Below are 14127 nucleotides of genomic sequence, written 5' to 3' on the forward strand. Positions count from 1 at the left end.
AAAATAAGCCGTTTTTGTTTGAACTGATGAACAATTCAGACTGAGAGTCAACAAAAATAATTTGTTTTAATCCAAACTGATACTTTTTGACCCTATAAGTGTCCTATAAGAGTCCGAGATACGCCGTTCTCGTCAAGTCTATAACGTAATTCGTTTTTATGTGTCAGAATACGACGTTTTCTGTCTGTTTAATATAAGTTTTTAATAATAATAATAATAATAACAATAACAATAACAATAATAATAATAATAATAATAATAATAATAATAATAATAATAATAATAATAATAATAATAATAATAATAATAATAATAATAATAATAAAAATAATAATAGTAATAAAAGTAAGCTTAGTTTTCTAAGCAAAAATGAAGCTTATTTTGTGTGTTATATGAGCGTTTTCTCATTTCTATGCAAGAAATCATCTGTGATCTGTGTTTTTAGGCAAGAAATTGTCTAAAATTAATAACTCATTTTAAAACTGGTATAAAAACATTTACTATACAAAAGTTAATAATAATAATAATAATAATAATAATAATAATAATAATAATAATAATAATAATATTAATAATAATAATAATAATATAAATAATAATAATAATAATAATAATAGAAATAATAATAATAATAACAAAAATAATAATAAAAATAATAATAGTAATAAAAGTAAGCATAGTTTTCTAAGCAAAAATGAAGCTTATTTTGTGTGTTATATGAGCGTTTTCTCATTTCTATGCAAGAGATCATCTGTGATCTGTGTTTTTAGGCAAGAAATTGTCTAAAATTAATAACTCATTTTAAAACTGGTATAAAAACATTTACTATACAAAAGTTATAATCGGTTTTTAATAATAATAATAATAATAATAATAATAATAATAATAATAATAGTAATAATAATAATAAAAATAATAGAAATAATAATAATAATAATAAAAATAATAATAATAGTAGTAATAAAAGTAAGCTAGGTTTTCTAAGCAAAAATGAAGCTTATTTTGTGTTATATGAGCGTTTTCTCATTTCTATGCAAAAGATAATGTGTGATCTGTGTTTTTAGGCAATCTAAGCCATATTATAGTTTTTAGGCAAGAAATTGGCTAAAATTAATCACTCGTTTTAAAACCGATGTAAAAACAATACTATACAAAAGTAATAATCTGTTTTTAATAATAATAATAATAATAATAATAATAGTAATAATAATAATAATAATAATAATAATAATAATAACAATAATAATAATAATAATAATAACAATAATATTAATAAAAATAATAATAATAGTAATAAAATTAAGCTTAGTTTTCTAAGCAAAAATGAAGCTTATTTTGTGTGTTATATGAATGTTTTCTCATTTCTATGCAAGAAATCATCTGTGATCTGTGTTTTTAGGCAAGAAATTGACTAAAATTAATAACTCATTTTAAAACTGGTATAAAAACATTTACTATACAAAAGTTAATAATAATAATAATAATAATAATAATAATAATAATAATAATAATAATAATAATAATAGTAATAGTAACAAAAGTAATAATAATAATAATACTTTTAATAAGGAAAAATGGAGCTTATTTTGTGTGTTACATGAGCGTTTTCTCATTTCTATGCAAAAGATCATGTGTGATCTGTGTTTTTAGGCAATCTAAGCCATTTTATAGTTTTTAATATTCAACAAAAATTAGCTTTAAAATAAAATGTTTGAAAAACTAAAATTAAACTAAATTAATTGTGTCTAACACTTTAGTAGAGGAAAAAGAGGAGACATAAAAGTCACAAAAGTCTTAGAGTTGTCTTTAGTCGTCATATTAATAACAATAACATTTATAATAACAATACTAGTAGTACTAAATTTGCTTATATGCAAGCGCTTAATTAAGGTAACAGTTTTTTTGTTTTTTGCTTATATCTCGAAAACAGTTACTCCTATCAATTTTTACTTTTTCACCAAAATTAAAGGTGATAAAATTTCCTACAAAATAGTTATTTGCATTTTTCATGTAGAACTAACCATAAGCGAGATATAAGTTAAATAATTAATAATTAAAAAAAAGTGTTTTAACAGAGAATGTCTTGTGATTTAAAATACACTTAATTTATTGGGTCCAATACTTTATTAGAAGAAAAAGAAGGTGACATAAAAGTCACTGAAGTCTTCAGAGTCGTTTTTAAATGCTGCATTTTCGTCTCAAGTTTTTAGTCGTCAAATTAATAACAATAACATTAATAATAATAATACTAATATTACTAAATTTGCTTATATGCAAGCGCTTAATTAAGGTAACAGTTTCTTGCTTATATCTCGAAAACAGTTACTCTTATCAATTTTTATTTTTTTACTAAAATTAAAGCTGATAAAATTTCCTACAAAATAGTTATTTGTATTTTTCTTGTAGGACCAAGCATAAGCGAGTTATAGAGATAGATATAAATAATATTTAACAAAAATTTGCTTTAAAATAAAATGTTTGAAAAACCGAAATTAAACTAAATTAATTAAGACTAACACTTTAGTTGAGGAAAAAGGAGAAGACATAAAAGTCACCAAAGTTTTGAGAGTGGTTTTTAGTCGTCATATTAATAACAATAACATTAATAATAATAATACTAATAGTACTAAATTTGCTTATATGCAAGCGCTTTATTAATGTAACAGTTTTTTGGTTTCTTGCTTATATCTCGAAAACAGTTACTCCTATCAATTTTTATCTTTTTACTAAAATTAAAGCTGATAAAATTTCCTACAAAATAGTTATTTGTATTTTTCTTGTAGGACCAAGCATAAGCGAGTTATAGAGATAGATATAAATAATATTTAACAAAAATTTGCTTTAAAATAAAATGTTTGAAAAACCGAAATTAAACTAAATTAATTGGGTCTAACACTTTAGTAGAGGAAAAAGGAGGAGACGTAAAAGTCACCAAAGTCTTCAGAGTCGTTTTTAATCGTCATATTAATAACAATAACATTAATAATAATAATACTAATAATACTAAATTTGCTTATATGCAAACGCTTAATTAAGGTAACAGTTTTTTGGTTTCTTGATTATATCTCGAAAACAGTTACTCCTATCAATTTTTATCATTTTACTAAAATTAAAGCTGATAAAATTTCCTACAAAATAGTTATTTGCATTTTTCATGTAGGACTAACCATAAGCGAGATATAAGTTTGAAAATAATTAATATTTAAAAAAAAAGTGCTTTAACAGAAAATGTCTTGTGATTTAAAATACACTTAATTTATTGGGTCCAATACTTTATTAGAAAAAAAAGGAGGTGACATAAAAGTCACTGACGTCTTCAGAGTCGTTTTTAAATGCTGCATTTTTGTCTTCGTCTCAAACATTGAAAACTGAGTTACATTTTTGTTCAGTAACAGTTACAGTTTTCTTATTGGTTTTTTGCTTATATCTCGAAAACAGTTACTCCTATCAAATTTTATCTTTCTTTCAAAATTAAAGCTGATAAAATTTCCAACCAAATAGTTATTTACATTTTTCTTGTAGGACCAAGCATAAACGAGTTATAGAGTTGGATATAAATAATATTTAACAAAAATTTGCTTTAAAATAAAATGCTTGAAAAACCGGAATTAAACTAAATTAATTGTGTCTAACACTTTAGTAGAGGAAAAAGGAGAAGACATAAAAGTCACAAAAGTCTTAGAGTTGTCTTTAGTCGTCATATTAATAACAATAACATTAATAATAATAATACTAATATTACTAAATTTGCTTATATGCAAGCGCTTAATTAAGGTAACAGTTTCTTGCTTATATCTCGAAAACAGTTACTCCTATCAATTTTTATCTTTTTACTAAAATTAAAGCTGATAAAATTTCCTACAAAATAGTTATTTGCATTTTTTATGTAGGACTAACCATAAGCGAGATAGAAGTTTGAAAATAATTAATATTTAAAAAAAAAGTGCTTTAACAGAAAATGTCTTGTGATTTAAAATACACTTAATTTATTGGGACCAATACTCTATTAGAAGAAAAAGGAGGTGACATAAAAGTCACTGAAGTCTTCAGAGTCGTTTTTAAATGCTGCATTTTCGTCTTCGTCTCAAACATTGAAAACTGAATTACATTTTTGTTCAGTAACTGTAACAGTTTTCACTTTGGTTTTTTGCTTATATCTCGAAAACAATTACTCCCATCAATTTTTATCTTTCTTTCAAAATTAAAGCTGATAAAATTTCCAACAAAATAGTTATTTGCATTTCTTTTGTAAGACCAACCATAAGCGAGTTATAGAGTTGGATATAAATAATCTTTAACAAAAATTTGCTTTAAAATAAAATGTTTGAAAAACCGATATTAAAGTAAATTAATTGGGTCTAACACTTTAGTAAAGGAAAAAGGAGAAGACATAAAAATCACCAAAGTCTTCAGAGTTGTTTTTAGTACTAAATTTGCTTATATGCAAGCGCTTAATTAAGGTAACAGTTTTTTGGTTTCTTGCTTATATCTCGAAAACAGTTACTCCTATCAATTTTTATCTTTTTACTAAAATTAAAGCTGATAAAATTTCCTACAAAATAGTAATTTGCATTTTTCATGTAGGACTAACCATAAGCGAGATATAAGTTTGAAAATAATTAATATTTAAAAAGAACGTGCTTTAACAGAAAATGTCTTGTGATTTAAAATACACTTAATTTAATGGGTCCAATACTTTATTAGAAGAAAAAGGAGGTGACATAAAAGTCACTGAAGTCTTCAGAGTCGATTTTAAATGCTGCATTTTCGTCTATGTCTCAAACATTGAAAACTGAATTACATTTTTGTTTAGTAACAGTTACAGTTTTCTTATTGGTTTTTTGCTTATATCTCGAAAACAGTTACTCCTATCAATTTTTATCTTTCTTTCAAAATCAAAGCTGATAAAATTTCCTACAAAATAGTTATTGGCATTTTTTTGTAGAACTAACCATAAGCGAGTTATAGAGTTGGATATAAATAATCTTTAACAAAAATTTGCTTTAAAATAAAATGTTTGAAAAACCGAAATTAAACTAAATTAATTAAGACTAACACTTTAGTTGAGGAAAAAGGAGAAGACATAAAAGTCACCAAAGTTTTGAGAGTGGTTTTTAGTCGTCATATTAATAACAATAACATTAATAATAATAATACTAATAGTACTAAATTTGCTTATATGCAAGCGCTTTATTAAGGTAACAGTTTTTTGGTTTCTTGCTTATATCTCGAAAACAGTTACTCCTATCAATTTTTATCTTTTTACTAAAATTAAAGCTGATAAAAATTCCTACAAAATAGTTATTTGTATTTTTCTTGTAAGACCAAGCATAAGCGAGTTATAGAGATAGATATAAATAATATTTAACAAAAATTTGCTTTAAAATAAAATGTTTGAAATACTGAAATTAAACTAAATTAATTGTGTCTAACACTTTAGTATAGGAAAAAGGAGAAGACATAAAAGTCACCAAAGTCTTCAGAGTCGTTTTTAGTCGTCATATTAATAACAATAACATTAATAATAATAATACTAATAGTACTAAATTTGCTTATATGCAAGCGCTTTATTAAGGTAACAGTTTTTTGGTTTCTTGCTTATATCTCGAAAACAGTTACTCCTATCAATTTTTATCTGTTTACTAAAATTAAAGCTGATAAAATTTCCTACAAAATAGTTATTTGCATTTTTCATGTAGGACTAACCATAAGCGAGATGTAAGTTTGAAAATTATCAATATTTAAAAAAAAGTGCTTAAACAGAAAATGTCTTGTGATTTAAAATACACTTAATTTATTGGGTCCAATACATTATTAGAAGAAAAAGGAGGTGACATAAAAGTCACTGAAGTCTTCAGAGTCGATTTTAAATGCTGCATTTTCGTCTTTGTCTCAAACATTGAATACTGAATTACATTTTTGTTTAGTAACAGTTACAGTTTTCTTATTGGTTTTTTGCTTATATCTCGAAAACAGTTATTCCTATCAATTTTTATCTTTCTTTTAAAATCAAAGCTGATAAAATTTCTTACAAAATAGTTATTGGCATTTTTTTTGTAGGACCAACCATAAGCGAGGTATAGAGTTGGATATAAATAATCTTTAACAAAAATTTGCTTTAAAATAAAATGTTTGAAAAACCGAAATTAAACTAAATTAATTAAGACTAACACTTTAGTTGAGGAAAAAGGAGAAGACATAAAAGTCACCAAAGTTTTGAGAGTGGTTTTTAGTCGTCATATTAATAACAATAACATTAATAATAATAATACTAATAGTACTAAATTTGCTTATATGCAAGCGCTTTATTAAGGTAACAGTTTTTTGGTTTCTTGCTTATATCTCGAAAACAGTTACTCCTATCAATTTTTATCTTTTTACTAAAATTAAAGCTGATAAAATTTCCTACAAAATAGTTATTTGTATTTTTCTTGTAGGACCAAGCATAAGCGAGTTATAGAGATAGATATAAATAATATTTAACAAAAATTTGCTTTAAAATAAAATGTTTGAAATACTGAAATTAAACTAAATTAATTGTGTCTAACACTTTAGTATAGGAAAAAGGAGAAGACATAAAAGTCACCAAAGTCTTCAGAGTCGTTTTTAGTCGTCATATTAATAACAATAACATTAATAATAATAATACTAATAGTACTAAATTTGCTTATATGCAAGCGCTTTATTAAGGTAACAGTTTTTTGGTTTCTTGCTTATATCTCGAAAACAGTTACTCCTATCAATTTTTATCTGTTTACTAAAATTAAAGCTGATAAAATTTCCTACAAAATAGTTATTTGCATTTTTCATGTAGGACTAACCATAAGCGAGATGTAAGTTTGAAAATTATTAATATTTAAAAAAAAGTGCTTTAACAGAAAATGTCTTGTGATTTAAAATACACTTAATTTATTGGGTCCAATACTTTATTAGAAGAATAAGGAGGTGACATAAAAGTCGCTGAAGTCTTCAGAGTCGTTTTTAAATGCTGCATTTTCGTCTTCGTCTCAAACATTGAAAACTGAATTACATTTTTGTTCAGTAACTGTAACAGTTTTTACTTTAGTTTTTTGCTTATATCTCGAAAACAATTACTACTATCAATTTTTATCTTTCTATCAAAATTAAAGCTGATAAAATTTTCTACAAAATAGTTATTTGCATTTTTCATGTAGGACTAACCATAAGCGAGATGTAAGTTTGAAAATTATTAATATTTAAAAAAAAGTGCTTTAACAGAAAATGTCTTGTGATTTAAAATACACTTAATTTATTGGGTCCAATACTTTATTAGAAGAATAAGGAGGTGACATAAAAGTCGCTGAAGTCTTCAGAGTCGTTTTTAAATGCTGCATTTTCGTCTTCGTCTCAAACATTGAAAACTGAATTACATTTTTGTTCAGTAACTGTAACAGTTTTTACTTTAGTTTTTTGCTTATATCTCAAAAACAATTACTACTATCAATTTTTATCTTTCTTTCAAAATTAAAGCTGATAAAATTTCCTACAAAATAGTTATTTGCATTTTTTATGTAGGACTAACCATAAGCGAGATATAAGTTTGAAAATAATTAATATTTAAAAAAAAAGTGCTTTAACAGAAAATGTCTTGTGATTTAAAATACACTTAATTTAATGGGTCCAATACATTATTAGAAGAAAAAGGAGGTGACATAAAAGTCACTGAAGTCTTCAGAGTCGATTTTAAATGCTGCATTTTCGTCTTTGTCTCAAACATTGAATACTGAATTACATTTTTGTTTAGTAACAGTTACAGTTTTCTTATTGGTTTTTTGCTTATATCTCGAAAACAGTTATTCCTATCAATTTTTATCTTTCTTTCAAAATCAAAGCTGATAAAATTTCCTACAAAATAGTTATTGGCATTTTTTTTGTAGGACCAACCATAAGCGAGGTATAGAGTTGGATATAAATAATCTTTAACAAAACTTTGCTTTAAAATAAAATGTTTGAAAAACCGAAATTAAACTAAATTAATTAACACTAACACTTTAGTTGAGGAAAAAGGAGAATACATAAAAGTCACCAAAGTTTTGAGAGTGGTTTTTAGTCGTCATATTAATAACAATAACATTAATAATAATAATACTAATAGTACTAAATTTGCTTATATGCAAGCGCTTTATTAAGGTAACAGTTTTTTGGTTTCTTGCTTATATCTCGAAAACAGTTACTCCTATCAATTTTTATCTTTTTACTAAAATTAAAGCTGATAAAATTTCCTACAAAATAGTTATTTGTATTTTTCTTGTAGGACCAAGCATAAGCGAGTTATAGAGATAGATATAAATAATATTTAACAAAAATTTGCTTTAAAATAAAATGTTTGAAATACTGAAATTAAACTAAATTAATTTTGTCTAACACTTTACTTGAGGAAAAAGGAAAAGACATAAAAGTCACCAAAGTCTTGAGAGTCGTTTTTAGTCGTCATATTAATAACAATAACATTAATAATAATAATAATAATATTACTAAATTTGTTTATATGCAAGCGCTTAATTAAGGTAACAGTTTCTTGCTTATATCTCGAAAACAATTACTCCTATTAATTTTTACCTTTTCACTAAAATTAAAGCTGATAAAATTTCCTACAAAATAGTTATTTGCGTTTTTCATGTAGAACTAACCATAAACGAGATATAAGTTTAAAAATAATTAATAATTAAAAAAAAATGTGCTTTAACAGAAAATGTCTTGTGATTTAAAATACACTTAATTTATTGGGTCCAATACTTAATTAGTAGACAAAAGAGGTGACAGTAAATGCTGCATTTTCGTCTTCGTCTTAAACATTGAAAACTAAATTACATTTTTGTTCAGTAACTGTTACAGTTTTCACTTTGGTTTTTTGCTTATATCTGGAAAACATTTACTCCTATCAATTTTTATCTTTCTTTAAAACTGATAAAATTTCCTACAAAATAGTTTTTTGCATTTTTTTTGCATTTAATAATAATAATACTAAAAGTACTAAATTTGCTTATATGCAAACGCTTAATTAAGGTAACAGTTTTTTGGTTTCTTGCTTATATCTCGAAAACAGTTACTCCAATCAATTTTTATTATCTTTTTACTAAAATTAAAGCTGATAAAATTTCCTACAAAATAGTAGTTTGCATTTTTCATGTAGGACTAACCATAAGCGAGATATAAGTTTGAAAATAATTAATATTTAAAAAAAAGTGCTTTAACAGAAAATGCCTTGTGATTTAAAATACACTTAATTTAGTTGGCAAGCGCTTAATTAAGGTAACAGTTTTTTGGTTTCTTGCTTAAATCTCGAAAACAGTTACTCCTATCAATTTTTATCTTTTTACTAAAATTAAACTGATAAAATTTTCTACAAAATAGTTATTTGCATTTTTCATGTAGGACTAACCATAAGCGAGATATAAGTTTGAAAATAATTAAAATTAAAAAAAAAGTGCTTCAACAGAAAATGTCTTGTGATTTAAAATACACTTAATTTATTGGGTCCAATACTTTATTAGAAGAAAAAAGAGGTGACATATAGGTCACTGAAGTCTTAATGTCGTTTGTAAATGCTGCATTTTCGTCATCGTCTTAAACATTGAAAACTGAATTACATTTTTGTTCAGTAACAGTTACAGTTTTCTTATTGGTTTTTTGCTTATATCTCGAAAACTGTTACTCCTATCAATTTTTATCTTTTTTTCAAAATTAAAGCTGATAAAATTTACTACAAAATCGTTATTTGCATTTTTCTTGTAGGACCAACTATAAGCGAGTTATAGAGTTGGATATAAATAATATTTAACAAAAATTTGCTTTAAAATATAATGTTTAAAAAACTGAAATTAAACTAAATTAATTGTGTCTAACACTTTAGTAGAGGAAAAAGGAGGAGACATAAAAGTCAATAAAGTCTTAGAGTTGTCTTTAGTCGTCATATTAATAACAATAACATTAATAATAACAATACTAGTAGTACTAAATTTGCTTATATGCAAGCGCTTAATTAAGCTAACAGTTTTTTTGTTTTTTGCTTATATCTCGAAAACAGTTACTCCTATCAATTTTTATCTTTCATCCAAAATTAAAGCTGATAAAATTTCCTACAAAATAGTTGTTTGCATTTTTCTTGTAGGACCAACCATAAGCGAGTTATAGAGTTGGATATAATTAATATTTAACAAAAATTTGCTTTAAAATAAAATGTTTAAAAAACTGAAATTAAACTAAATTAAACTAACACTTTAGTAGAGGAAAAAGGAGATGTCATAAAAGTCACTGAAGTTTTTAGAGTCGTTTGTAAATGCTGCATTTTCGTCATCGACGACAGTTACTGAACAAAAATGTAATTCAGTTTTCAATGTTTCAGACGAAGACGAAAATGCAGCATTTACTGTCACCTCCTTTTTCTTCTAATTAAGTATTGGACCCAATAAATTAAGTGTATTTTAAATCACAAGACATTTTTTGTTAAAACACATTTTTTTTTAATTATTAATTATTTTCAAACTTATATCTCGCTTATGGTTAGTTCTACATGAAAAATGCAAATAACTATTTTGTAGGAAATTTTATCACTTTTAATTTTGGTAAAAAGGTAAAAATTGATAGGAGTATCTGTTTTCGAGATATAAGCTAGAAACCAAAAAACTGTTACCTTAATTAAGCGCTTGCATATAAGCAAATTTAGTACTATTGGTATTATTATTATTAATGTTATTGTTATTAATATGACGACTAAAAACGACTCTGAAGACTTTAGTGACCTTTATGTCTTCTCCTTTTTCCTATACTAAAGTGTTAGACTCAATTAATTTAGTTTAATTTCGGTTTTTCAAACATTTTATTTTAAAGCAAATTTTTGTTAAAGATTATTTATATCTAACTCTATAACTCGCTTATGGTTGGTCTTACAAAAGAAATGCAAATAACTATTTTGTAGGAAATTTTATCAGCTTTAATTTTGAAAAAACGATAAAAATTGATAGGAGTAATTGTTTTCGAGATATGCAAAAAACCAAAGTAAAAACTGTTACAGTTACTGAACAAAAATGTAATTCAGTTTTCAATGTTTGAGACGAAGACGAAAATGCAGCATTTAAAAACGACTCTGAAGACTTCAGCGACTTTTATGTCACCTCCTTTTTCTTCTAATAAAGTATTGGACCCAATAAATTAAGTGTATTTTAAATCACAAGACATTTTCTGTTAAAGCACTTTTTTTTTAAATATTAATAATTTTTAAACTTATATCTCGCTTATGGTTAGTCTTACATGAAAAATGCAAACAACTATTTTGTAGAAAATTTTATCAGCTTTAATTTTAGTAAAAAGATAAAAATTGATATAAGTAACTATTTTCGAGATATAAGCAAGAAAGCAAAAAACTGTTACCTTAATTAAGCGTTTGCATGTAAGCAAATTTAGTACTATTAGTAGTATTATTATTAATGTTATTGCTATTAATATGACGACTAAAGACGACTCTGAAACCTTTAGTGACATTTATGTCTTCTCCTTTTTCCTCTACTAAAGTGTTAGACACAATTTTAAATATTAATTATTTTCATACTTATATCTCGCTTATGGTTAGTCCTACATGAGAAATGCAAATAATTATTTTGTAGGAAATTTTATCAGCTTTAATTTTGAAAGAAAGATAAAAATTGATAGGAGTAATTGTTTTCGAGATATAAGCAAAAAACCAAAGTAAAAACTGTTACAGTTACTGAACAAAAATGTAATTCAGTTTTCAATGTTTGAGAGGAAGACGAAAATGCAGCATTTAAAAACGACTCTGAAGACTTTAGTGACTTTTATGTCTCCTCCTTTTTCCTCTACTAAAGTGTTAGACACAATTAATTTAGTTTAATTTCAGTTTTTCAAACATATTATTTTAAAGCAAATTTTTGTTAAATATTAAAAACTATAAAATGGCTTAGATTGCCTAAAAACACACATCACACATGATCTTTTGCATAGAAATGAGAAAACGCTCATGTAACACACAAAATAAGCTCCATTTTTCCTTATTAAAAGTATTATTATTATTATTACTTTTGTTACTATTACTATTATTATTATTATTATTATTATTGTTATTATTATTATTATTAACTTTTGTATAGTAAATGATTTTATACCAGTTTTAAAATAAGTTATTAATTTTAGACAATTTCTTGCCTAAAAACACAGATCACAGATGATTTCTTGCATAGAAATGAGAAAACACTCATATAACACACAAAATAAGCTTCATTTTTGCTTAGAAAACTAAGCTTAATTTTATTACTATTATTATTATTTTTATTATTATTATTGTTATTATTATTATTATTATTATTATTATTATTATTATTGTTATTATTATTATTATTATTATTAATATTATTATTATTATTATTATTATTATTATTATTATTATAATTATTATTATTAAAAACCGATTTTAACTTTTGTATAGTATTGTTTTTATACCAGTTTTAAAATGAGTGATTAATTTTAGCCAATTTCTTGCCTAAAAACTATAAAATGGCTAAGATTGCCTAAAAACACTGATCACACATGATCTTTTGCATAGAAATGAGAAAACGCTCATATAACACAAAATAAGCTTTATTTTTGCTTAGAAAACTAAGCTTACTTTTATTACTACTGTTATTATTATTTTTATTATTATTATTATTATTATTATTATTATTATTATTATTATTATTATTATTATTATTATTATTATTATTATTATTATTATTATTATTATTATTATTATAATTATTATTATTAATATTATTATTATTAATAACCGATTATAACTTTTGTATAGTAAATGTTTTTATAACAGTTTTAAAATGAATTATTAGTTTTAGACAATTTCTTGCCTAAAAACACAGATCACAGATGATCTCTTGCATAGAAATGAGAAAACGCTCAGATAACACAAAATAAGCATCATTTTTGCTTAAAAAAACTAAGCTTTAATTTAGAAAGAAATTCATTATTATAAGTATTATTATCATTATTATTATTATTATTATTATTATTATTTTATTTATTACTATTATTATTATTATTATTATTATTTCTATTATTATTATTATTATTATTAACTTTTGTATAGTAAATGTTTTTATACCAGTTTTAAAATGAGTTATTAATTTTATTCAATTTCTTGCCTAACAACACAGATCACAGATGATCTCTTGCATAGAAATGAGAAAACGCTCATATAACACACAAAATAAGCTTCATTCATTATTATTATTATTATTATTATTATTATTATTATTATTATTATTATTATTATTATTATTATTAACTTTTGTATAGTAAATGTTTTTATACCAGTTTAAAAATGAGTTATTAATTTTAGACAATTTCTTGCCTAAAAACACAGATCACAGATGATTTCTTGCATAGAAATGAGAAAACGCTCATATAACACAAAATAAGCTTCATTTTTGCTTAGAAAACTAAGCTTACTTTTATTACTATTATTATTTTTATTATTATTATTATTATTACTATTATTAGTATTATTATTTTTATTATTATTATTATTATTATTATTATTATTATTATTATTATTATTATTATTATTATTATTATTATTATTATTATTATTATTATTATTATTATTGTTATTATTATTATTATTATTAAAAACTTATATTAAACAGACAGAAAACGTCGTATTCTGACACAAAAAAACGAATTACGTTATAGACTTGACGAGAACGGCGTATCTCGGACTCTTATAGGACTCTTATAGAGTCAAAAAGTATCAGTTTGGATTAAAATAAATTATTTTTGTTGACTCTCAGTCTGAATTGTTCATCAGTTCAAACAAAAACGGCTTATTTTAGACGATCTTTTGCTTTGAACAAGAAAACTTACATCGAACAGACTAAAAACGTATTAATCTGGCATAAAAGAGCAATTTATGTATCACTTTAGATAAAGGCAGCTAATCCTATTCGTTTCATTGCTTAAAATAGACAAAATTGTTAATAAATCTAACAAAAACGCTGTATTGTAGCACAAAATACTAATTACATTATAGTTTCGACGAGAATAGCTTATTTGGAATGATTCTATGCTTCCAAACGAGTAAATTTTTATTAAACAGATGCC

This window comes from Tribolium castaneum, chromosome 2, assembly GCF_031307605.1.
Source record: "Tribolium castaneum strain GA2 chromosome 2, icTriCast1.1, whole genome shotgun sequence".
Classification (NCBI taxonomy): domain Eukaryota; kingdom Metazoa; phylum Arthropoda; class Insecta; order Coleoptera; family Tenebrionidae; genus Tribolium; species Tribolium castaneum.